The following is a 26,559-nucleotide window of genomic DNA, read 5'->3' as shown; positions in this document are numbered from 1 at the left end:
CAGCAAAGCCGGCTGATTGAAATTAACTACTGGCCTCTATTGGCAGATTCATGCTGCTGGAAAGGCCATTGTCAGGGAATGCTCTCAAGGGTGGAATCTTTTGATCTGCATTTCAGATAAGAATATGTGTCTGTTGCCAGTATCAATACCCCATCACTGAAGCTTATCCCCAGGAGAAACAAGAAGGGTTTGCTCCACTATGTTCTGAACCTACAATTGCCACTATCCTTACTGCTTTAACCTGTTTCATAGGTGAAGAATTTAGAGAGGGCAAAGACCGTGAAGTATCTCAGAATACGATCAAGTCCTTTCACTGAATTCACTTCATGGCAGAGAACACTACTGTTGTGTCCTCTGTGAGGTCTCTGTGGACAGAAAGATTTCCCCACCAGACCACAATGTGCTTAAGTGCCTATCTCATAAAAGAACTGTAGAATCTCTTTTTGCACATCATCCATCCCTTTTGCTTTACACAGAAGAAACTGAGTCCCAGAAAATGACATGTTTTAACCCAGATTCCCCAGATATTTAGTGGTAGACTCAGACCTTAGAAACCAGCACAGTTTCTTCCCCAAATGTCAAGCTGTCACGTTAGTTCTTAAAGCATTTAAATGTGTGATGATATTTGCAAACTTACCACTTCCTCAGAAGCCAATAATAAAACTTCGTGTGGAGGCTGCACTTTTCCTCGGGGCTTCTCAGCAGTGCTCGGTTTTCACCTGGCCATCTAGACGTATCACCTTAAATCAGAAGAAAATTCATATTACAGTCCTGCCATTTACCAGCTCTGTGATATCTGGCAAGACATTTAACCTCTCTGTGTCTTACTGATCTCTTGGACAAATAAAATATCTCACAGGGCTATCTGGAGGGTTGAAAGAACTAATACCTACTAAGCACTAAAAACAGTATCTAGCACATAACAAGCACAATATAAGTGTTAGCTCATATTATTCCTTCCATTCCTTTCTCAGATTATTCAGTGAATCTGGGGTATCACTCCACAGTTTTGTGATATTTTGTTCCTTCATAAATTCTAAGTGTTTTATAATTCTTGATTCCTTCACAGTGAATATACTGTAGAGTTCCTCTAGCTCATTTTGAACACAAACATGGGACATTTGGAAAAGGTGCCTTTTTATATACATTGGAAAAAAAAAAAAAAAAAACCACCAACATCTATCATTGCACTCACATTTTGATTCTTTTTGAGTAATTCACAGACTTAAGCTATCTCATTCCCAGGAAATGGAACCAAAGGTTGCTGACTGAAATTTCACTGTGCTTTCAACCTTTGAAGTATGAGAAGCACCATGGAATGCCAAGATCAAGTACTCTGTGGTCAGTGCACAAAGTAAACGTTATTATGGATTTTATAATGTTCCCAATGGAGATGCAATCATTAAGTTTCCTTTTAATAACAGAGCAGTACTTTTCTCTTGAACCTGGTTTGACCAATCATTAAATGTGTCTGGTCAAGGAATGCGCTTGGATAATATGAGATCCCAGGCTATAATCAAACAAAGAGTTGACTATCTTTGTTTCCTTAGATTTAGCTAAATGAAACTTCCTATTCTAAGGAAGCCTCTTTAAATGATATGTGCTTCTTAATAAATAAAGTGCTGCTGATTCAACTATAAATTAATTTTTGGTATGAAATTTGAAATTACATGATGGTTTAAATAATATGGAGGAAGGGTAAAATTAAGTGGAAAAATCATGTTTAGCAAAACATAGCTTAGACTTGCTCAGTTTCCAAATTGAGGTTAATTGTTTAAGGACCCTAAAGACATTATCTTCTTAGTGGTAGCTAGCCATTATTTTTCAGCACCTAGTAAGATGTGTGTGAGTGTGTGTGTACGTGTGTGTGTGTAAATGGTGTAACCCAACTGCACAGCATAAATAATCATTTGGCAAACTGATGTAGAGTATATGGAAAGACAATACTACTCTAGTGTTTTCTTTGTGGGGAAATATAAGAATTTTGTTTAAAACAAAGCAGTAGCTATGTATTGTGTATTGTTTAGTAAGTTTTCTCTTTCTTTTTTTTGAATGGGGACACACATTCATGAAGGGTCAGACTATCAATTCTGTTCAATATTCCCCAAAACAAAACTATCAAGCATATTTTGCGTAGTTTCCCCTTTTTCCCACTGAGGCCTGAGGAGACATCAGCATTATACCCCTGGCCACTCTGGCACTGGCCACAGAGGGACAAAGACTGAAGGAGACTGAAGTCCCACCTGGTCACAAAAGTCAGGTGATGTCAAGGCTTACCTTCCATAACCTTCTCCTTTCCTCTCATTTGAGATTCTTCCTAGTGGAGGGTTTGTCATTTTCAGGAGGAGATTACTTTAGCAAATGAGCTCTAAGAACAATGAGCTTGAGGTTTAAAATAAAATTCAAGGATGTTCTTAATAAGGTTGTGTACTGTGAATCCATGGTTTTCTGCCAAGTAGTGTCTCAAATGCCTCTTTAGGGATTTATTCTACTTTAGAAAGATGTCAGATATAAATATTTAAGTATATAGAGATTTTGTCTTTGACCTAATGAATTTACATTTTGTTTAGATAGTAGTCTTAGAAATGTGATTATTATAGAATGGATAGACACTGGAATGCAAAGAAAAGCAATAAAGTCACATTATTTTTTTGCCTAATGGAGTTCTCAAAGATTAAAAGGCCGGATAACCATTAGTGTGGGCGTGTAAAATGGTCATTCTCATACATTGCTAGGAGGAGTATAATTTGATCCTTTCTGTAAGGGAAGGAATTTGGCAATATACATTAAGAGCCAGAGAAGGGTATAAACACCAACCCATAAGTCCCACTTCTAGGGAATTATCCTAAGGATATAATTGGCCAATAGCACAAAAATGTATATGCAAGAGTCTACAGCTTCTAAAAGTAGAAAACCGGAAAAAAAAAAAAAGTATCCAATAACAAGGATTATTTAAACAGGTACCTTTATACGATGGAATGCTATGTAGCTGATAGACATGATTACGTAGACGTACATTTACCAATTTGGAAAGATAGTTCTGAATGATCATTAAGTAAAAACAGCCCATTATAAATCAAACTCTAATATGATACTGCTATAAGAGGGAAAAATAGTATATGGATAGGTATAAATTGAAGACACGCACTAAAATGTTATCTATGATTGTCTTTGGATATTGAGTATTTATTTTTTTATTTACATTTCCTAATGTCTCTACAATTAGTATGTATTACTTGAGTATAAAAAATAAAGAATGGGATATATTTTTGAAGGGAATTAATGGTGTTTGGAGATATAATGATGTCATCATATTTATTTCAACCTACTGGAATGAAAATATTGTTTCATTCCATATAATTTGCGTGTTATCATGAGGAACATTGTTTTTTTAAAGACTCTACTTGGAGAAATCAGAACTACAGAGAGAAGGAAAGGGAATGGAGAGGAGAGGAGAGAGAGAGGGGGAGGGAATGATTGAATTTAATGCAATGGTGCTTTTGCAGGCTTGAAACTGTCAGATCTAAGTTGAACTCCTGGCTATTACCCTTAGGTTTGTTTAAACTTGTAAAAACCACTTTAGTCCCTTAAGTTTCAAGATTTTAATCTGTAAATTGAGAGTCAATAATATTCACAGGACTATTATGAGGATTAAGTAAGAGGTATAAATCAAAGTGTCTTGCTCAAAAAGGGTATGTGATAAATACCTAGAGTGAGTGGGTAATATATACTGGACACAGAGTTACGTACTTTATGTACATTATTACATTTGTAATAATATGTCACAACAACCCTAACACACAGGCATTTTATCTCCATTTTGCAGATGAGGAAATAGAGTTGTAGGGAATTTAAGAAACTTGCCCAAAGCCAGAGAGCTGGAAAGAGAGATGGGAATTGGCATGAAACTGCCCAAAATGGAAGCTCCATATTAGATAGTAACAAACCAGGTCCTCAGTCCCTCCATCCATCCTCCTCTCCCTCCCGTACTCCTGCACGCCCTCTCTCCAAAAAAGAGAAAAGCAGATCACTTAAACTCAAATTTGTATCCTTAAAAAGGCTGAGTTGTTCAAATTCTTCATAAAACTCATTTCATTCTACAAGCTAGTCTTGAAAACATTCAAGTCCAGAGGAAAGATAGCTGAAAGACAATACATGCTGTTTCTTATATATTCTGTATAAACTTCCCTTTCTGAAGTTAATTTTTTATGTTTTATTTTTCATTGCAAATTTAATCTGATCCTGATACCCAAATACCTACTGTATTTCCCTACAAATATTCTCTAATACAGTCCCAAAGGATAACTTTCTGGGTTTTTTTGTGTCGTTTTCTTTTTCAACTCAGCCTGTGCTTTTTCACACTGGAATACTTTTTTTATCTCCAATCTGTTCAAAAATAAAGCTACTTCTAGAATATAGAAATCTTAACTCCAAAATAACATGAATTAAAATAAAAGATTTGATTCAGACCCAAATATTCTGTATGTAGTCTATCATTTTTTTATTTTCATTGTAAACTGTATGTAAATAAGTATATGCATAATCATGATTCAGAGCTTCAGAAGGGTTTTTATGTATCAGACAAATGGCCAAGCACAATCACAGCTAGCATGTACCATGAAATACGGCTGTGACATTACTGTGGTAGTACATTAAGATCAAAGCCATTGCATAAGACCTATAAGAATTCATCAGTCAACATGATGCTATCAAACAGTTCCCAGACCACAAGCCCCGCCATCACATGAACCACGGCAATATGCATTATCATAAAAAGGAGCAATTAAAATCCTTTTAGAACACTCTGTATTAGGTTGCTTCTGATAGCCAGGCTTCTGGAGAAATATGTTCTATTCTTCTGCTACTTTACTCACATTCTTTATGTTATCTATAAACCCCATCCTAAAGTCCCTTACAATTTCCGCATATTGAAATTATACTCATCATCTTTGCACATGGCATTTCTTTCATGGAACCTGTCCTGTTGCCTTGTGAAAGAGATTTCTTCCTCCTCTGCACCCATGTAGCAACTTATCTCTTAGGTCACTTGCACTGTACTTGCCCTATAGGACTACAATCCCTTAGAGGGAAATCTGGGGACTTCTGAAAAGTAATACCATAGCATGGACCATATATGACACAGCACATCCAGCAAGCAGTGAGGTGCTCAGTGGGTCACAAATGACCTTGTTAATAATGCAATCATCTTCATTGTACCCTTAGAAGAAGAAAGAAATCTATACACAAATAAAGGGAAAAGCCTTCTTTACCCCCAAAGCCAGAATCTCCTGCGTGAGGAGAAAAGGCTTCTTCAATATGCTCAGAGGCCTGGTATTCAGAGTCAATCATTTCTTCCACACTAATCACTTGAGAAGGGATTACATGAGTTGAGCACGAGGGGGCCGTGAATACCCTCAGATCATACAACCTCATACAACAAAATAAGCATGAGGCAAAGAGCTCTGTAAGTACCTAGATTAAGTCTCCCAACAATTGGCAAATTACTAATAACAGGCCTTTTGTTCCTTTTGCAAGCGGTCAAAATAATGAATAATAGAGTGTTATGCCAAGTCGACTAATAGCCAGTTCACGTGAGATCATTTAAAACAGGAGAAAATGATGCTTGAAAAGGTCCCTGATGAGATTTTGCTTTTTCCTAAGAGACTCTAGATAGCATTCTGCGGCAGCATTTTAAAAACCACTTTCCAAAATTGGGCACCCTCATTATCATGCATTATATTTGTACTCTCCACTTAGGTTGCTTTGAAATAGAATGACACCCAGTTGTGTTTTTTACATTAAATGCACCTTCTCTCACATTTGATCTCTCCCTTTGTGATAATCATTTTATTTCACAGCAACCACATTTCTTTGTCTGTATTTCACTGACTGTAGTTTTCAAATTATGCAGAGACGGCCATTTTGGCTGTTATGGACAGAGAGAAACTGAAAGTTTGCCTGCCAGGTCCAGCATCACTCAGCTAGCACCAAAGTAAGTAAATCAGCACAGGGGCTTTGAGTTGGGTCATTTCCATCCAGGGCAAAAGAGACACACTGGAGAGTAAAGCCTGCTGTTGTTTTTATTTATATTCTGGCCATTGTTGTTTGTTTTTAATTGAGTGAGATTATATTGCAGACAAAAGGTTAATTTTGCCAGACCTAAAAGGAGTGAGGTCATTCTGTGAGCCCTTGGGTATAACGTTACCTCTAGACAGAAAATGGTGGCGCCTAAGGGTCAACTTCAGAGGCCTAGAACTAGACAGGAATTGGTATATAAACACTGCACTCTGAGGAAACATATTTATGACTAACGCATCCAATTCATAGTAATATTGTGGGGCTATCTTGAGGTTTCAAACACCTCAGTAACCAGCTTCATCCCGGGCCACAAAATATCCTAGGCCTATTTCATTGGCTTATGCGGAGCAAGAATTCATAGGAATGAGGGAAAAATATATATTAAAGTCCTGTGTATATTTTAATCCATTCAAATATGTTATATTCATATATTAAATATAAATATCAAATGTATTACTATAATGCTACAGTACTTTATATTCATAAATATGATAATGTCCATATATTTAGTAAACAAATATGGATGCAAATGGTTGGGATTGTGTTGATATGCAAATAATCAGAACTTACTTTATCATTTTTACCATAACTCATTCAAGAATGTGAACTACATTAGCATTCCTCACCAACTTATGTCACCTAGTAACAAAAATCCAACAACATTTAAAAAAAACTCAAAGTAAGCAAACTAAGGTTATTAATATATGTGGACAATTCATCTACTTGCTTTAGCAGGCTCTGAGGGAGTTGCTATGTTCTATAACATAGTACAGCAGTTCACTCATAAGTAATCAAGAAAAGTTTAAATTATCCACTTTATTTAAACACATATAAGATGTCAAAAAAGTGTATAATACAACTTATGACCAGTTCTATGAAATTATTAAAGCAAAACACAGCAAGGGACCAGTTTCACCTGGAAAACCCATTAATGTAGAAAACCTCATTCTTCAATGATGTGTCATCATACTTACGTTGTCTTACATATTTAAGATGTCAGGGGAATTCTGAAATGCTATGGGAAATAATTAGCCTAAGACATTCTTAAGGAGAAATGGGGTTTCAGGTTCTCAAATTAGGAAAGTGAAATCCTAAGAGTCCCCTTCAGGTGGATGTGAAGAGGGCATCTGAGTGTCATTCACAGGCCTCTGAACTGCTACAGTCACCCCATCTTCCCTTTGGGAGACAGGCACCTGGGAGAGCACTGAAGCATGAGCCCTCCATTCTTGGTCAGGAGTTGGGGATGGTTATCCCCCTTGTAACCAAAACAGTGCTCCCCATCAGTGCCACCCAGAGCTCCAGTCATCCATCATCACTGCAGTGGCCCTCCGGACCAGAGAAATCAGCAGGAAGAAAACCAGAGCCCTGAGAGCACGTCCTGCTTTCTCCACTAGTTATTGTGGGAAAGAGGCAATTCCAGAGTTAATTTAATTCATCCAGTTATTAGAAAATGGATCTCATGCTATTCCCGAGTGGGAAGCAGAAAAAGAGAGAAACTAACAATGATCTATTAAGTGTATACTGTACCATAATGACATCTATAATAATGGTTTTCACTGTTCCCAGGGACTTTACATGGTTCTTTAAACTCATCCTCTAATTTAATCTTTAAAATAACCTTCCAAGGTAGGTATTATTGTGTCTACTTGACATAGAAGAAAACTCAAAGAGGTTAAACATTTTTGCCAAGGATCACAAAGCTAGTAAGCTGAAAAATTAGGATTCAAACCAGCTCCATCTGACTGCAAAAGTCAGTAATGGTGAGATTACTCAGTCAGTGGAGACGTGGAGATGTGGATCTCTAGTTTCCGGATCTCTGTGTTGCTCTCTTTCTTTAACACTTCAGTACCAGCACACTAGCTCCAGTTTCTACATAGCAGGCCTAGTAGTCCGAGAATACCAGAATGGGAAGAACTCCCAAAGAGAAACAAGGGTTCTTAGGCTTCGAGGGAGCCACAGTCCCCGTGGAGAATCTGATGAGTATCACGGTCTCTCGCCTCAGAAAGACATGTGCACCTCAATTCTTGTTATTCACTGGAGTTACGTTCTATACAGTCACCAGGAACACTGAATTAGCGAATACTAAACCATCACTAGGGGAAACGCAGGGTTAGGTTCCTGTGAGCGTCTGGACACAACATTTTCATCAACCAATCAATACATAACTTTGTTTTATGTGTGCTTCTGTTTAAAGACACCTTATTTAATATATACTGTTGATTCATTAACATTGAACCCACAGTCAAAGCACCATAACTCATGCCAGAATGAAGCTTATCTGGCACATATATTTTCTCCATAAGGCACAGCACAGCCTTCTTGCTCTTGGAAACACGAGACAACACTTTAGCAGTATGCTTGGGGGTCATTTCAAACAGGAAAATCACCCATAGAAAGCGCAAAATTATGAAAAACATGGCACCAAACAGACTATGAAAAAGGCATGTTTACAGTCTGAGCACTGAAACAGGAAGGTAAGGGTTGCCTTGATGGACCTCAGCTGGGAGTGTATGTTGGGCAACTTCAAATTTCTGCTGCTCTGTGCATGTCTGCTAACGACTACAGAAGCACTCTGAGTATTGATTTGGAGGTTACAAAAAATTTTATTAAGTAGGCAAATTTTCATATACAGAATCCATGAATAATGAGGACTGACTGTGTGCATGTAGGATTTCATATAATTCCACAGGATATATGGACTGCACCAAATACACACATCATCGTTTTATAAATGCCTGATCTAGAACAACTCACTGTACACATCGGTCCCTGAATATGGGGAGAACACTTTAGCATGAAAACAAGGTATAGTTTTGGATAATAAAGAAAATGTCAACAGGATTCCATGAATACGCATTAGTAAAATTGATTTGAAAGAATAAAATAAGCAAATAAATTAAACTTTATTCATATGAAAGTTCAAGGAATGTATGATGTTTGCTTCTTACTGTATTAACTTTAAAATCACAAGCATTATCTTCTGTTAAAATCTGCTCAATGCTTTAAAGGATACTTTTGTACTCTAAGAAAATGTCTACAAATAATCCCCAGGTGTAACACTCTTACTTAGAAAAACTGAACTAGGTTGTGATTAATAGTTGATTTTGGTGAGATGAGCAAGCAGAAGCAACTAAATGTCTCTAATCTTGGTCTCCCAAACAAAGCATTATTACACCAGTCAGCGGCACTCTCAATCCAAACAAGCCACTGTAAGTTCCAGAAACCTGACCATGAGCATATACTGACAACGGATCATGGAGAATACAAAGACGAAAGCACTAACCCCAGGGGTCTCCAATCTCCTCAGATATAGGAATAGAGTAAGAGAGAGTGCTAACATAGGTAAAACAATTAATTTGTCTTGGAACATATTTCTCTTTTTCTGCCCCATTCCTCTTCTCTCCAGTGAAATGTTCAAATGTACACACACACACACACACACACACACTCACACACTCATGCACACTACTCATACAGCACTGGGAAGCTCTCTGTCACCAATTTTACCTTCTGAAATCCTATGTATCCTTGAGTCCTAGCTTCTTCAGTAAACCTCTTCTATCCCTTAGCAATGCATGATTTCTCCCTACTCTGACCATTTCAGTCTCTCCCTTATTGACCTTATTTTGTAAATATTTTTGTGCTTACCTTAAACAAACCAAATACCGAATGGCAAGACCAAGGACAGTGGGCAAATGTCTCATGCATCTTGATATATCCAAGAGGCCTGATATATCTCATTGCTATATCTTAATTGCTAGCAAAATGCCAACCACGGACAAGGTAATAATATCTTTTGGATGAATGAAGGGACGAATAAACAAGAATGAGTCGACTCATAACTACCATAGTATGGTTATTTAGAAGGCATAAACATGGCCAATTATAAAGACCAGAAGTTCCAGTCTGGTATAATTTGGCTGCATTTACAGCATCCTAGACTTATGTTTATAATCAAATTTCAATTGATGTGAACCTGAATTCATTCATTCAACTTGCATTCAGTCAATGTGTGCCGAGCACCTGGTCTGGGCAAGGCTCTGTGCTAGGAGTCAGGATACAGAAATGAACAAAACAGGTATCAGGGCCCCTGCTTCATTAAAATGTGGAGATGAACATAAAAACAGGCATCAACCAGTGAGTGTCAATGAATTCAAAGCCATGTTCTCTGGACTATTCAAGAAAACTTGGTTAAAATATCCAGGAAATAACTATCATGAAATAAAGTTATTTCAGGCTGGCTTTCCCTCAAGGCTTATCTGTAAGACACTGTAATACAGTACATGTCGGAAGGGGAGTGAGAACACTCCACCTGAGAAATCTGTGCCATTCTTTCAGCCCGAACACTGTTTATCTTGAAAATGTACTGCTCCTGGCCTTGCTCCAAGGCAAGCAACCCAATGATTCATTGAGGTTTTACTCTTTGGGGATCAGTTTTAAGCTGCAACGGCAAACAGGCTGTCCCAATAAAAACATGCTTTAAGGAAAGAAAATCCCATATTTTTCTCCTAAAAGACAGAAGTCTCATAAATTTTGGAGTTAAGAAATTCCTCTACTCAAGTGGCACAGCCTAGATTTCTAATAAACATGATGTCTGAGATGGAAAATGCTGACCTGCTCTTCAAAACTAAAAAATAATCCTAAATCTAGATTTGGATTTAAACTTAAAACATAATTTTGGAGTGAACAGAGAAAGAGGGCATTAATATTCCCATATTAAAGGAAACTGAGATAAATCAGGACAAATGATGATTCCAGCTTCACTATTCTTCCTTCAGTGAGAATTTTCACAACCTTCTCTGTCCTTATGCCCTTTCCATGCAAACTGAATTGATTGCTTAAGCTATAGGGTGAGACTCAAATGAATGGGCTGCCATAATGTCAGCTTCAAAAAATTAACTAATTGGATGGACTGAATCTTTTTATAGCAAGATAAAACAGATAAAACATCAGATACAGCTTCTCACAGTAAAGAGAGAAAAAAAAGAGAGAGAGAGAGAAACAGTATTACTTATCATTCTAAACCAAAGAACCAGTCCAAACAATTCCATTTTATGGCAAAATGTTATGCCCTTCTAAAAAATAATAATAAAATAAACAAAATCCTATTAGATGTGGGACACAGTATAATAATTTTTTTAAAAAGTTTGATTCCAGGCTTCCCTGGTGGTGCAGTGGTTAAGAATCTGCCTGCTAATGCAGGGGACACGGGTTCGAGCCCTGGTTTGGGAAGATCCCACATGCCACGGAGCAACTAAGCCCGTGCACCACAACTACTGAGCCTGCGCTCTAGAGCCTGCGAGCCACAACTACTGAGCCCACGCACCACAACTACTGAAGCCCACATGCCTAGAGCCCGTGCCCACAAGAGAAGCCACCACAATGAGAAGCCTGTGCACTACAATGAAGAGTAGCCCCCACTCGCTGCCACTAGAGAAAGCTCGCACGCAGCAACAAAGACCCAATGCAGCAAAAAATAAATAAAATAAAAAATAAATTTATAAAAATAATAAAAATAAAAATTTGATTCCCTTATACAACATAAAAATATTTTTCCTCAACTATATGAATTACAATATTTTAAGATTAAATTCCTTGGCATCATTTACATTCTAAAACTGAATAAAAAATAGACAAAATTAAAATTTGCTGATTATTTGCTGTTGTAAAATATAACCTATTTACATATTAAAGATCAATATCCCTACCTTTAATCACTTGAATTATAAATCTATAAATATATTTAGTTCAGACAGTCCTTTAGGGAAAAATATCAATCTATTTTTAGATAATACATATTGATAATACATATTCTGCTTACATGGTTAGCATGTATAAAACTATCATAACTATATACATGTTATGTAGTTACGAGAAATATTAGGGAAGATCAAGTAATGTGACTAAGAAAAGAGTAAGATATAGGTATCACTGGCAACTTTCAAGAACTCAAAATGTTACTACACATAAAGCAATGAATCCCAAGGTCAAATATAAAACATCCTAGGGGGTCTCAACTTATCTCAAATGCTGTCCTAATATTCTCCAACCAAGATTAATGTATTTAACTTAAAGAAAAATAAAAAAGCCAGATGACAAAATGCTTTTGACAAAAAGGAAGAAAAAAGGAGAATAAAACAAAATCTCCAAAATCAATGTAGATGTTAAAATGGTCAAAAGAAAGTCAAGAATCTCAAACACACTTGGACCAGCTGTCCTCTGTACAGGACAGAAGCAAAAAATGGACCTGATTGAAAGGGAAGTTATTTATGAAGGTTTTCCTCACTGTGAGGTTTGCTAAAATTCACTAGAAGTTGCGTATTGAGAAGGAAGGCTTTTGCTAGAGAAAGTTCAAAATTGGGTAATATCTCACTGGTATGAACTAACTTATATGTGACTCCACTTGAAGGATGGGAAATTGATAAGACAGTCATTCAGGTTTCCTTTTAACTCTGAAAATATATAGTAACATATTCTTTAAGACAGCACAGAATGGCTGGTCATTCAGCTCCTTCAAGAGTGGATATACACTGACATACATTGATATACACTGATATATCTTTAAGATGGCAGAGGAATAAGAAGTGGAGATCACCATCCTCCCCACAAATACATCAAAAATGCATCTACATGTGGAACAACTACAGAACACCTACTGAAAGCTGGCAGAAGATGACAGACTTCCCAAAAGGCAAGAAAATCCACATGTAACTGGGCAGGGCAAAAGAAAAAAACAAAACAGAGACAAAAGAATAGGGACAGGACCTGGACCTCTGGGAGGGAGCTGTGAAGGAGGAAAAGTTTCCACACACTAGGAAGCCCTTGCACTGGTGGAAACAGCAGGTGTGGTGGGGGAAGCTTCAGAGCCATCGGAGGAGAGCACAGCAACAGGGGTGCAGAGAGCAAAGTGGAGAGATTCCTGCACAGAGGATCAGTGCTGACCAGCACTCACCAACCTGAGACACTTGTCTGCTCACCCACTGGCGCAGGTGGGGGCTGGGAGCTGAGGCTCAGGCGTAGGAGGTCGGATCCCAGGGAGAGGACTGGGGTTGGCTGTGTGAACGCAGCCTGAAGGGGGCTAGTGCACCACGGCTAGCCGGGAGGGAGTCCGGGAAAAAGTCTTGACCTGCCTAAGAGTCAAGAGACCATTGTTTTGGGGTGCATGAGGAGAGGAGATTCAGAGCACCGCCTAAATGAGCTCCAGAGACAGGCGCGAGCTGCGGCTATCAGCGCAGAAGCCAGAGACGGGCATGAAACTCTAAGGCTGCTGCTGCAGCCACCAAGAATCCTGTGTGCAAGCACAGGTCACTATCCACACCTCCCCTCCTGGGAGACTGTGCAGCCTGCCACTGCCAGGGTCCCATGATCCAGGGACAACTTCCCTGGGAGAACACACGGCATGCCTCAAACTGTTGCCACCTCCCACTGCCCTCTGCCACCGCAGGCTTGTCCTGCATTCCGTACTCCTCCCTCTCCCCAGCCTGAGTGAGCCAGAGTCGCCTAATCAGCCGCTCCTTTAACCCTCTCCTCTCTGGGTGAACAACAGACACCAGAGGGTGGCCTACATGCAGAGGCGGGGCCAAATCCAAAGCTGAACTCTAGGAGCTGTATGAAGAAGAGAAAGGGAAACTACTCCATGCAGCCTCGGGAGCAAAGGATTAAATCTCCACAATCAAGTTGATGTACGCTGCATCTGTGGAATATCTGAATAGATAACGAATCATCCCAAAATTGAGGTGGTGGACTTTGGGAGTAACTGTACACCTGGAGTTTGCAATATGCAACTGACAAGTTTCTGATTTTTATGTTTATCTTAGTATAGTTTTTAGTGCTTGTTATCATTGGTGGATTTGTTCATTGGTTTGGTTGCTCTCTTTCTTTTTTTTACATTTTAATTTTTTTATTTTAATATTTTTTATTTTAATACCTTTTTTATTTTATTATATTTTTTCCTTCTTTCTTTTTTTCTCCCTTTTCTTCTGAGTCGTGCGGCTAAAAGGGTCTTGGTGCTCCAACCGGGTGTCAGGCCTGAGTCTCTGAGGTGGGAGGGCCAAGTTCAGGATGTTGGACCACCAGAGACCTCCCGGTCCCACGTAATATCAATCAGCAAGAGCTCTCCCAGAGATCTCCGCCTCAACGTTAAGACCCAGCTCAACAACCAGCAAGCTCAAGTACCGGACACTCCATACCAAACAACTAGCAAGACAGGAATACACCCCCACCCATTAGCAGAGAGGCTGCCTAAAATCATAATAAGTTCCCAGACACCCCAAAACACACCACCAGACATGGTCCTGCCCACCAGAAAGACAAGATCCAGCCTCATCCACCAGAACACAGGCACCATTCCCCCCACCAGGAAGCCTACACAACCCACTGAACCAACTTTACCCACTGGGGGCAGACACCAGAAACAATGGGAACTATGAACCTGCAGCCTGAAAAAAGGAGACCCTAAACACAGTAATTAAGCATAACGAGAAGACAGAGAAATACGCAGCAGATGAAGGAGCAAGGTAAAAACCTACCAGACCAAACAAATGACAAGGAAATAGGCAGTCTACCTGAAAAAGAAATCATAATAATAATAGTAAAGATGATCCAAAACCTTGGAAATAGAATGGAAAAAAAAACACAAGAAACATTTAACAAGGACCTAGAAGAACTAAAGAGCAAAGAAACAATGATGAACAACACAAGAAATGAAGTTAAAAATTCTCTAGAAGGAGCAGAATAACTGAGGCAGAAGAACGGATAAGTGACCTGGAAGACAAAACAGCAGAAATAACTACTGCAAAGCAGAATAAAAAAAAAAGAATGAAAAGAATTTAGGACAGTCTCAGAGACGTCTGGGACAACATTAAACATACCAATGTTCGAATTATAGGGGTCCCAGAAGAAGAGAAAAAGAAAGGGACTAAGAAAATATTTGAAGAGATTATAGTTGAAAACTTCCTTAATATGGGAAAGGAAACAGTCAATCAAGTCCAGGAAGCACAGAAAATCCCATACAGGATAAATCCAAGGAGAAACATGCCAAGACACATATTTATCAAACTATCAAAAATTAAATACAGGGCTTCCTTCATGGCACAGTGGTTGAGAGTCTGCCTGCCAATGCAGGGGACACAAGTTCGTGCCCCGGTCCGGGAAGATCCCACAGGCCGCGGAGCAGCTAGGCCCATGAGCCATGGCCACTGAGCCTGCACATCCGGAGCCTGTGCTCCGCAACGGGAGAGACCACAACAGTGAGAGGCCCACGTACCGCAAAAAAAAAAAAAAAAAAAAAAATTAAATACAAAGAAAAAATATTAAAAGCAGCAAGGGAAAAGCAACAAATAACATACAAGGGAATCCCCATGAGGTTAACAACTGATCTTTCAGCAGAAACTCTGCAAGCCAGAAGGGACTGGCAGGACATATTTAAAGTGATGAAAGGGAAAAACCTACAACCAAGATTACTCTACAGAGCAAGGATCTCATTCAGATTTGACAGAGAAATTAAAACCTTTACAGACAAGCAAAAGCTAGGAAAATTCAGCACCACCAAACCAGCTTTACAACAGATGCTAAAGGAACTTCTCTAGGCAGGAAACACAAGAGAGGGAAAAGACCTACAAAACTAAACCCAAAACTCTTAGGAAAATGGTAATAGGAACATACATATCGATAATTACCTTTATATGTAAATGGATTAAATGCTCCAACCAAAAGACATAGACTGGCTGAATAGATACAAAAACAACACCCGTATATATGCTGTCTACAAGAGACCCACCTCACACCTAGGGACACATACAGACTGAAAGTGAGGGGATGGAAAAAGATATTCCATGCCAATGGAAATCAAAAGAAAGCTGGAGTAGCAATACTCATATCAGACAAAATAGACTTTAAAATAAAGGCTGTTACAAGAGACAAAGGACACTACATAATGATCAAGTGACCAATCCAAGAAGAACATATAATAATTGTAAATATTTATGCACCCAACATAGGAGCACCTCAATACATAAGGCAAATGCAAACAGCCATAAAAGGGGAAATTGACAGTAACACAATAATAGTAGGGGACTTTAACACACCACTTTCACCAATGCATAGAGCATCCAAAATGAAAATAAATAAGGAAACACAAGCTTTAGATGACACATTAAACAAGATGGACTTAATTGATATTTATAGGATATTCCATCCCAAAACAACAGAATACACTTTCTTCTTAAGTGCTCATGGAACATTCTCCAGGATACATTATATCTTGGGTCACAAATCAAGGCTTAGTAAATTTAAGAGAAATGAAATTGTATCAAGTATCTTTTCTGACAACAACGCTATGAGACTAGATATCAATTACAGGAAAAAAACTATAAAAAATACAAACACATGGAGGCTAAACAATATGCTACTAAATAACCAAGAGATCACTGAATAAATAAAAGAGGAAATCAAAAAATACCTAGAAACAAATGACAATGAAAACACAATGACCCAAAACCTATGGGATGCAGCAAAAGCAGTTCTAAGAGGGAAGTTTATACCAATACAATCCTACCTCAAGAAACAAGAAACAACTCAAATAAACAACCTAAACTTACACCTAAAGAAATTAGAGAAAGAAAAACAAAAAACCCAAAAGTTAGCAGAAGGAACAAATGATGAAAGTCAGATCAGAAATAAATGAAAAATAAATGAAGGAAAATAATATCAAATATCAATAAAACTAAAAGCTGGCTCTTTGAGAAGGTAAACAAAATTGATAAACCATTAGCAGACTCATCAAGAAAAAAAGGGAGAAGACTCAAACCAATAGAATTAGAAATGAAAAAGGACAAGTAACAACTGACACTGCAAAAATACAAAGGATCATGAGAGATTACTACAAGCAACTACATGCCAATAAAATGGACAACCTGGAAGAAATGGACAAGCTCTTGGAAAAGCACAACCTTCCAAGAGTGAACCAGGAAGAAATAGAAAATATAAACAGACCAATCACAAGCACTGAAATGGAAACTGTGATTAAAAATCTTCCAACAGGGCTTCCCTGGTGGCGCAGTGGTTGAGAGTCCACCTGCCGATGCAGAGGACACGGGTTCGTGCCCCGGTCCAGGAAGATCCCACATGCCATGGAGCAGCTAGGCCCGTGAGCCATGGCCACTCACCCTGTGCGTCTGGAGCCTGTGACACAACGGGAGAGGCCACAACAGTGAGAGGCCCGCGTACCGCAAAAAAAAAAAAAAAAATCTTCCAACAAACGCACGCCCAGGACCAGATGGCTTCAGAGGCGAATTCTATCAAACATTTAGAGAAGAGCTAACACCTATCCTTCTCAAACTCTTCCAAAATATAGCAGAGGGAGGAACACTCCCAAACTCACTCTACGAGGCCACCATCACCCTGATACCAAAACTAGACGAAGATGTCACAAAGAAAAAAAACTATAGGCAAATATCACTGATGAACATAGATGCAAAAATCCTCAACAAAATACTAGCAAACAGAATCCAAGAGCATATTAAAAGGATCATACACTATGATCTAGTGGGGTTTAGCTCAGGAATGCAAGGATTCTTCAGTATATGCAAATCAATCGATGTGATAAACCATATTAATAAATTGAAGGAGAAAAACCATATGATCATCTCAGTAAATGCAGAAAAAGCTTTTGACAAAATTCAACACCCATTTATGATAAAAATCCTCCAGAAAGTAGGCATAGAGGGAACTTACCTCAACATAGTAAAGGCCATATATGAAAAATCCACAGCCAATATCGTTCTCAATGGTGAAAAACTGAAACCATTTCCACTAACATCAGGAACAAGACAAGGTTACTCACTCTCACAGCTATTATTCAACATAGTTTTGTAAGTCCTAACCACAGTAGTCAGAGAAGAAAAAGAAATGAAAGGAATCCAAATCGGAAAAGAGGAAGTAAAACTATCATTGTTTGCAGATGACATGATACTATACATAGAGAATCCTAAAGATGCTACCAGAAAACTACTAGAACTAATCAATGAATTTGGTAAAGTACCAGGATACAACATTAATGCACGGAAATCTCTTGTATTCCTATACACTAATGGTGAAAAATATGAAACAGTAATTAAGGAAACACTCCCACTTACCACTGCAACAAAATGAATAAAATACCTAGGAATAAACCTGTCTAAGGAGACAAAAGACCTGTATGCAGAAAACTATAAGACACTGATGAAAGAAAGTAAAGATGATATAAACAGATGGAGAGATACACCATGTTCTTGGATTGGAAGAAATAACATTGTGAAAATGACCACACTACCCAAAGGAATCTACAGATTCAGTGCAATCCCTATCAAACTACCAATGGCATTTTTCACAGAACTAGAACAAAAAATTTCACAATTTGCATGGAAACACAGAAGACCCCAAATAGCCAAAGCGATCTTGAGAAAGAAAAATGGAGCTGGAAGAATCAGGCTCCCTGATTTCAGACTATACTACAAAGCTACCATAATCAAGACAGTATGGTACTGGCACAAAAACAGAAATATAGAGGTCAATGGAACAGGATAGAGAGCCCAGAGTTAAACCCATGCACATATGGCCACCTTATCTTTGATAATGCAGGCAAGGATATACAATGGAGAAAAGCCAGCCTCTTCAATAAGTGTTGCTGGGGAAACTGAAGAGCTACATGTAAAAGAATGAAATTAGAACACTCCATAACACCATACACAAAAATAAACTCAACATGGATTAAAGACCTAAATGTAAGGCCAGACACTATAAAACTCTTAGAGGAAAACATAGGCAGAACACTCTATGACATAAATCACAGCAAGATCCTTTTTGATCCACCACCTAGAGAAATGGAAATAAAAAGAAAAATTAACAAATGGGAACTAATGAAGCTTAAAAGCTTCTGCACAGCAAAGGAAACCATAAACAAGATGAAAAGACAATCCTCAGAATGGGAGGAACTATTTGCAAATGAAGCAACTGACAAAGGATTAATCTCCAAAATATAAAAGCAGTTTATGCAGCTCAATATCAAAAAAACAAACGACTCAATCCAGAAATGGGCAGAAGATCTAAATGGGCATTTCTCCGGAGAAGATATACAGACTGTCAAAAAACACATGAAAGGATGCTCAACATCACTAATCATTAGAAAAATGCAAATCAAAACTACAATGAAGTATCCCCTCACACCAGTCAGAATGTCCATCATCAAAAATTCTACAAACAATAAATGCTGGAAAGGGTGTGGAGAAAAGGGAACCCTCTTGCATTGTTGGGAATGTAAATTGATACAGCCACTATGGAGAACAGTATGGAGATTCCTTAAAAAACGAAAAATAGAACTACCATACGACACAGCAATCCCACTACTGGGCATATACCCTGAGAAAACCGTAATTCAAAATAGTAATGTACCACAGTGTTCATTGCAGCACTATTTACAATAGCCAGGACATGGAAGCAACCTAAGTGTCCATCGACAGATGAATGGATAAAGAAGATATGGCACATATATACAATGGAATATTACTCAGCCATAAAAAGAAATGAAACTGAGTTATTTGTAGTGAGATGGATGGACCTAGAGGCTGTCATACAGAGTGAAGTATGTAGGAAAGAGAAAAACAAATACTGTATGCTAACACATATATATGGAATTTAAAAGAAAAAAATGGTTCTGAAGAACCTAGGGGCAGGACAGGAATAAAAACGCAGACATAGAGAATGGACTTGAGGACACGGGGAGGGGGAAGGGTAAGCTGGGGCGAAATGAGAGAGTGGTCTGGACAGATATACACTATCAAATATAAAATAGATAGCTAGTGGGAAGCAGCCGCATAGCACAGAGAGATCAGCTCGGTGCTTTGTGACCACCTAGAGGAGTGGGATAGGGAGGGTGGGAGGGAGACTCAAGAGGGAGGGGATATGGGGATATATGTATACGTATAGCTGAGTCACTTTTCTATACAGCAGAAACTAACACAACATTGTAAAGCAATTATACTCCGATAAAGATGTTAAAATATATATATATGTATATAGGGTGGTAGAGATGTGGATGGACCTAGAGACTGTCATACAGAGTGAAGTCAAAAAGAGAAAAATATTGTATATTAACGCATACATGCGGAATCTAGAAAAATGGTATAGATGATCTTATTTGCAAAGCAGAAATAGAGACACAAATGTAGAGAACAAATGTATGGACCAAGGGGGAAAGGGGTGTGGGATGAATTAGGAGACTGGGATTGACCTATATACACTATTGATAATATGTATAAAATAGATAACTAACGAGAACCTACTGTATAGCACAGGGAACTCTACTCAGTGCTCTGTGGTGACCTAAATGGGAAGGAAATCCGAAAAAGAGGGGCCATATGTATACATATAGCTGATTCACTTTGCTGTACAGTAGAAACTAACACAACATTGTAAAGCAACTCTACTCCAATAAAAATTAATTAAAAAAAGAAAAAAAACACAATGGATATACATAGGAAGCAGAAAACAAATGCATTGAATTTCACTTCTAAAATATCCTTGATACTACCATGCAAATTGTTTATTTACATTTTCCAAATACTGTGTTTTCTACCATTTCATTTATATAAAAAGGGGGAAATCTGCTATCCAGACTTGAAGATTTACTTTCACAATTTCATGGCCCAATTTTGGAATAATTAAGATAATTTACTACTTTGTGTGGCTACTATTTGCTCAAAGATTCTAACTCCTTTTAGTGACATTTTAAAAAGTCGTGTTTAATGCAGTGGGACCCTGTTGTCTTGTATTTTTGCTACCATCTCTACTATCATGTCCACTGGTCATCTAATGATACTCGAACTGGGTTTTGCTTGAACTAATCACCCTTGAGGGTTGGTGCATAGGAAAGATTATTGCTCACTACCTAATGCTTGTTCTTAGTGACATGCACTAATATTCATACCTCCTCTCTAAACCTTGCTCCATTTTTCAATCAATAATTTATTTTGATAAAATATAGAAAACTGTCCCAGTGATTCATGTTACTCATTACTTTAATAAATTATTCAACACAGAAATAACAAAAACTCTATGAAGTATAATCCAAATTGTGCTAAAAACCTCTAAATTAATAAATAGTTCACCCTTGATTTTTATTGTTTTAATTCAATTGCTGCTTAATTAGAGAAATGCCATTATTCATACTACAGATCCCTATCACTATAAAAATCCATGAGACTTTACATAAAACTATTATTAACTTTAGACCCAGTGACTGCTTTTTTCAATCTAACAATAATGAAAAGTAAATCAGTATTTCAATAAAATTGAAAGTTGGGCTGCCCAAGATACAAACTTCAACAGGGCTGCCAATAAATACGCAAATGGTTTCCAAATTTTTCAGCATTTATTTAAATCCATTTAGAACCACTCTAATTTTTCTTTGGTAGTTATTTGAGGGCAGATGATAGAAATTCAATTTAGTTAGATTATACATTCCAAAGAGAAGAAAATATATTAGCTCTGAGTTCCTTTTCTGCCTGAGACCATAAAGAGAAACAAATGATGCATGATCAAATCATTCAGTCATCATTATTTTGTGCAGACCACCTTAAAATTGTTTGGACCATAGAACCCATGAGAAATTCAAGGAATTAGAGCCACAGAGAAGAAGAGGATCAAATACAGTAAGTTCACTTTCATACAGCTTGATTTATTAGCTCAGTCATATCAGCATGACTTTTGCCATTAAACTCAAAAAATTAATTTTGTTCAGTTCACCCCATAACTTTGTAATGTGAACAAAATTATAAAGTGTATCTTAATGACAAGTGATCCCAACAATAGTAGCTCACAATCCCCATATTCATATATCTATTCATATGATTATAATCTAATCCTAACCAAATAATTAAGCTCTTTCTTTCTTGAAGTTCAGCAAATATTATGTGGAAGAACAAGCACCTGGGAAACTGGTGTGGAATATACTGAGTGAAGGGTAAATCATATACGGAAAAGTCAAAGTAGTCAGATACCTGTTTGGGGGCCATCTTATGATGAATACAGCAGGACCAGTCCCTGTAACTCAGAAGTGTGTTGTTCAGCTGTAACACCTTCTGCTGCACGCCAGGCAGAACCTAAACTTTTGAGCCTCATACAATTTAACAGAAGTCAACTAGAAGCAGTTGTAACCTTCTAGGGCCTCTGGGACCAAGACAGAGGCAAAAATCAAACCAAGAAGATTTATCCAACCATGATCTAGCTAAAATATTTACATGTTAACAACTCACAAACAACCTGTAATTCTATAAGTAAGAATCTACCCAAGGAATGATCGCCCCCTCCAGAAGGCTTGGGTGTCATTGACTGAAAAAAAAGCATAATTTCATTATTTCCCTTGTTTGGCTTTTGTTGGTTTTTCCTCTGTCATGGAGGCAGCAAAAACAAATTATTTGGGGGGGCCACTTTGGCTTGCATAGCAGCTGCACCAGTAGGACACATCATGGTGCATGATGAGATTGCCAATTGCTCATTGTTTAAATATGGCCCATTTACTAGAGTCTAAGTTATAATTAGGTTTTTTCTTTGAATCTTAAAAAGAAAAGAGTGAAGATACAAACTCTTAATACATATAATTAAGACCAGCAGCCTTAACCTAACAGGTTTTTAGAGACACTCTACTGTCACTCTAAATACAGGTTTCCTGCTGAGAGCATAATTACAGTTTTTGTTGCACTTCATACTGTCTACCTCCTAGAGAGCTTACACTGTTTGTTATTTAAAAAAGACTTTGTCATATTGTGTTCACCTCTGCATATAATGTCTCTTATTGTTGCTGCTTACCTTTTATCTACTCTTTTGGTGTAAAGAGGGGGGGAAAGGCTAATGAACTAGAGACTTAGTAAATTTTAACAAGTTGGAGTTAATAGGGTGCTTTGTCCCCTCTCCTTCCACCAAAAGGAGAGCTGTCTCCTCAATTCGATACACTTGCGTTCTGAACCCACAGCTGCCTTTTCTTTATTAGACCTATAAACCAGGCTGGAATGAAAAGCAAACCCACAGAATCCTAACTACCTAAGCTAGGAGGGTGAGAAATTCCATTTCAAATTAAATAGCACAGTTTTAATCCATTAAACCTTTAGACTACATTTATATTTAACACCGAGGTGGTAGCCAAATCTTTTCTACTGATTGACAGCAAGTGCTTTGAACAGGTCTTGGGTAGCAAACTGCGTTTAGTTTCCAAAGAGATTCAATAAAACCGTAGTGCTTTTTTTTTTTTAAAGAAGAACTTGACTTACAGGAGACATTTATTGGTGCTCTGATAACTACATATTTCCAGACATTTAAATAGAATGGCAGCAAATGGATTTCTTCTTCCACATATTTACCATCCTCAGTATTAAAGTCACTATACAGTATTGGCAGTTTTTTAACCTGCTTTGCATGTCTCACCAGGCTGTGAGACCTCATTATGTGTTGTAAACTGCTCTGACAAGTCTGCATCAAAAAAGACTGCTTTGCAAGGTGGGATTATTTTTCACTATCATTTTTTAATCTGTTAAAGCTATAATCTATCTAAGAACTAAACACACAGTTGTTCACAAAACTCTGAGACTTAGAAAGAAAAAATCGCAAATAAGAATATTGGACCAGACAGGATTTGTTAACATCACTTTCTCCAAGGCACATTCAGCTATAATAATTTACTTGGGAGAAATAAAGTATTTCCAATGATGATCACATATAGTAAAATTTGAGTGTTTTTTAATATCCTGAAGCAAGAACTTGACTATGCTTTTCAACCAGCTATGTTTCCCCTTTATATGCCAGAAAGGTAAATTTCAACATTTTAGTATATAAAATAATTTAGTGGAATGGTAATATAAACTATGAAAGACATAGAATGGAAAAATCAGAGAGTAGTCGAAAAAAGGGAATCGGTATACATTAATCCATACTGATAAAAAAGAGTTCCAAGACACATTGATAAGTAAAAAAAGCAATCTGCAGAATAATATACTCAATAAAATTTTAATAGCACTCAAACCCATGCTATTTACACATGCACAGTTACATATATATTGATACATATGTAAAAGAAGGTCTGGAAGGATACACATCATATTGATAACATTGGTTACCTCTGGTATAGACAGTGAGATTAAGAGGCTAGATTCATTTCCTATTGCCACTGTAACAAAGTACCACAAACATAATGGCTTTAAGAAAAAAGAAAAAGAAAAATGTGAATTTATATCTTACAATTCTAGAGGTCAGAAGTCCAAAATCAGTCTCACTGGACTAAAGTCAAGGTGTTGGAAGGGCTGGTTCCTTCCGGGGGCTCTGAGGGGAGAAACTATTTCCTTGCCTTTTTCAGCTTCTAGATGCCACCTGCATTCCTGGGCTTGTGGCCCCGTCCTTGAATCAATCCAACCTCTTGCTTCTATCATCACATCTATTACTGACTTTGATCCTCCTGCCTCCCTCCCATAAGGACTCTTGTCATTACCTTGGGCCCATCTGGATAACCCAGGATTATCTCCCCATCCCAAAATCTTCAACCAAGTTCCTTTTACCATGAAAGGTGACTATCCATGGGCCCCAGGATCAGAACATGGACATCTCTGGGGAGGCTGTTACTCAGCCTACCACAGAGACCAAAAAGGACTTAGCTTTTTTGCATAGGGTTTAAATTGTACAATTAGAATGCATTTATATATTAATTATATAATTTACATAATTTAAAATAAAAACAAGAAAGATAATTTCATTTCTCACTTTTTAAAATGTTTGAGGTAGCTAGAAAAGAAGAAAAAGGTCACACCTCCTCCAGATATTTAGTTCTTCTCTTTTTATTTTTTCTTGCCCCTCCAAATTCCTATTCTTTCCCCTTCTACACTCTTATTTCCTGGTTCTGTACCTGTATTACAAGATTCCATACCCATATTACAAGGTTCATAATCACATTTCATATCTTGCCCTGAAAATCTTACCCAATCTGAATTGTGTCACATTTAGGCTAAGTATAACTACAGATAGGATAAAGAATATGTCTTAATGCATTAAAACATGTTAATTGAGCCCCTACTGAAAGGAAATATGCAGAGAACTAGAGATACAGATATTAAAAGCCTCATCTCTTGGAGAGTTCACTATCTAGTGAAAAAGATAGATATGCAAACAAATACTCACAATATCATGAGGTAGCGTTACAGAAGTATGCGCAATGGGCTATGGAAACCTGACAGAGAGAGAAATTAGTTCTCCTTGAAGTGCCAGGTGATGATGCGGGAGGAGGAGGTGGTTGGGGAAGAACTAGTAGAGGAGGGCCTACCTGATCTGGACCCTTCTGAATGTCTCCACATTTTCCACCATAAACTGGGTTGTCAGCCTTCAGCTCTGCTGAAGGGTCACTCATCCCTATAACCCTGGTCAATGTGGCATGTCTGCTGATATTCAACTCACCTGCATTCCATATCCTTTCCACTCAGGGTCTCAGAAACTCAGCGTCTTAGAAATGCTTAACTCCAGCAGTCACTCTGTTCGTCCATGCTGCCCCACTGAGTGTAGTGGGTGATAAAGGAGCCTTCCAGGGAACTGAAAGCCAGATTCCTAATCAAGAAGGGGGGCAAAAGACCCCTTATATCCTTAGGCTTCCTCTTATTTACCTGGATGGTTCTAATGGTAGAGGAAAAAAATAAGAATTTGGACATCTGCCTTCCTCTACCTCTCTCTGTCTCACTCCTTCTCTCTCCTCATCTTTCCAATGTAACCGCCTTCCTTATTGGGCAGCAAGGATTTTGGCCACGATTTAATAGACTTTAATCTTCTCCAGACTTTCAGAGAAACTGTATCATATGTCTTCTTGTCTTGGTTCTTTATATGCTCAAATTTTAGAGAACCTCTAAGGCTGGCTTTCAGCCTACTGCTTTGCTAAACACATCAAGTACCAGCTCCTTCCCGACCTGTCTGTGGTGTTGTTTCCTGTATGCTTCTGAGGCAGAAGGCTGTAAGACAATGTGATTTACTGGATGATGGACGACTCACGCAACCCATTCCAACTGCCTTCTAACAACATTAGGTGTTCAAAAACTAAAATCTACATTTCCCAGACTCCCTTGTAGCTAGGGTTCTGGGTGAGATCTAGGTTCTGCCCACCGAATGCACTGGCACACACTTTGTTTCACGCTGAGCTCTATGGGGAAAGAGGTCGAGGGCAAGGCTGGCAGGAACCGTGGCAAAGAAAGCATGTTCTGGAGCTGGCAGTTGTTGAAGTAGCTCTCTGATTTGGCCATTTGTTGATGCTAAATTACCAGAAGTGGTAAAGTTCTGAAGCAGGCAGCCAGGCTGGTGAGAACTTCCTAACCAAGAAGGGACGCAGTTCGCTCAGCAGCCTGGGGCTTTTGAAATTATTCTTGGAAGCTGATTCACCCTTCCCAACAATTCTTTAAGCTATCTTCACACTTAAATGATTTGTCC

At 38.1% G+C, this 26,559-nt stretch overlaps 1 long non-coding RNA gene across 1 annotated transcript in view; it reads right to left on the bottom strand.

Annotated features, from left to right (window-relative positions):
- LOC309962776 overlaps positions 1-26,559 on the bottom strand; it is a 238,609-nt gene that overhangs the window by 157,112 nt on the left and 54,938 nt on the right. The window contains exon 2 of the long non-coding RNA XR_014326266.1: positions 638-740. This is a non-coding gene — a long non-coding RNA (uncharacterized lncRNA). The remainder of the gene's footprint in view (positions 1-637; positions 741-26,559) is intronic.

The sequence above is a fragment of the Leucopleurus acutus genome (genome assembly GCF_964270905.1).
Source record: "Leucopleurus acutus genome assembly, chromosome: 6".
Lineage (NCBI taxonomy): Eukaryota > Metazoa > Chordata > Mammalia > Artiodactyla > Delphinidae > Leucopleurus > Leucopleurus acutus.
Note: the sequence above shows the minus strand (reverse complement) of the source record. Positions and strands in the feature narration are given on the sequence as shown.